Raw genomic sequence first — 1,522 nt, 5'->3', positions numbered from 1 at the left:
ACTGTGAACACCAGCTTGTTCCACGTACGTCTACAGGGAGAGACGCTGGATGGAAATATCTTTTGCCTGCTGCCCTGAGGATGTATGTGAAATGGTAACCTCTGGTTAAAAAGTTCTTTATCCCTTTTTTCCCTGGAGTCCCTAGGAATTATCTTTTTGAAGTAGGATGGAAGTAATTTTCATGTGTCAGAGACAGAGAATATGATCAAAGAGTTAATCCAATTATCAATCAGTAAGAAATAACAGAAAAGATCCTTGAGCCATCTGGCCAATCAGAGGGGTGTCATGAAATTAAACTCCCTCTGCTAACCTTCCAGTCATGTCATGCGATCTCAGCATCAGAACAGGATTTAGTTTTATTTTTGCAGAGGAAAAGCAAGTCAAAGAGCCACCAGCTGCTGATATGAAATAGATTACCAATTCCCCAAACACCAGCCTCTCCCAGACTTCTCCTATAAAAGGCTGTGACTGACTACCGTCATGGAACTTGCTTGGTGACACATCCCTGCAGCAACTGAAAGCGACAAATATCAATGCCTTCACTGAGTGTTTCTCTGTGTGTGGTTCTTCCAGGAGCAACTGCAGGTGCATTACCAGCATGAGAATCCTTTTGGGCAGGAGACAAGAAGATGATCTGATGTCCTTAGTTAGTTAGTCTACACAGCACGGCTATTCTGAGATACCCGAGTTACTGAGTCTACCCCGTGTCTAAACAAGCCACCCGTTTTTTCAAAATATTTCGCCGTCCCAGTAAACCTTGTTGCATGAGGTTAAGGGATGGCTCGAAATAGTGTGTTATTTTGAAATTTGGTGCTGTGTATATGGGCCAAATTTCAAAATAAGGTATTTCAAAAAAGATTCAAAATAAGATATGCAGTTTGCATAGCACAAATTGCAGATCTTATTTTGAGTTTAGGGTACTGCGTAGATGCACCCTTACTTAGTTAGTTAGTTAGTTAGTTAGGGGGAGGACAGCATCCAACTAACTAACTAACTTTTACTGATGCTGTGTACTCTGGCCATTAACACAGTCCTTATCCCTCTACTGCTACTCTTTTGGCAGCACATATGCTAAAACTGGAATGATACAGAGAAGGTTACCAGGGCCCTGGTTCAAGGATGGCAAGCACATTCATGAAGCAGTCCATATTTGTTATTGCTCCTGCCTTCCACATTATCTCTGCCTCTTTTTTAAATTGAAGTATATGTAGAAGCTTTGCTTCCACAGATTCTCTTCTCTTGGCTTTTCTCTTTGTTTCTTCTGACTGTGATGAAGCCTGTTGAACAAGGGCTAGACAGGAATAGCAGACACCATGTACGTTTTTATGAATGGCCATGTGACAGGGCACCACTCAGTCCTCAGTACACTTCCCTCTCCTCTGCTGAACAGGTGCTCAAAGAACAGCCTCTAAAACCATTGCATGGGACACCAAGGTGGAAGAAAAAGCATTGGGGGAGACAGGGCTCCATAGTGCACGTACTTGGCTGCCCCCAAGTTGGGGGATATTTTGTGACTGTATCT

General features: G+C 42.9%; 1 non-coding gene across 1 annotated transcript; it reads left to right on the top strand.

Moving 5' to 3' along the window:
* Positions 1-1,045: 1,045 nt before the first annotated feature.
* On the top strand, positions 1,046-1,154 carry LOC112544380 (U6 spliceosomal RNA). Its single transcript, XR_003087726.1, has one exon. It is a non-coding gene; the product is annotated as a U6 spliceosomal RNA (small nuclear RNA).
* Positions 1,155-1,522: the final 368 nt, after the last annotated feature.

The sequence above is a fragment of the Pelodiscus sinensis genome, chromosome 3 (assembly GCF_049634645.1).
Source record: "Pelodiscus sinensis isolate JC-2024 chromosome 3, ASM4963464v1, whole genome shotgun sequence".
Taxonomy (NCBI): domain Eukaryota; kingdom Metazoa; phylum Chordata; order Testudines; family Trionychidae; genus Pelodiscus; species Pelodiscus sinensis.
The sequence above is the reverse complement of the archived record's forward strand: the minus strand, read 5'-3'. Positions and strand labels throughout refer to the sequence as shown.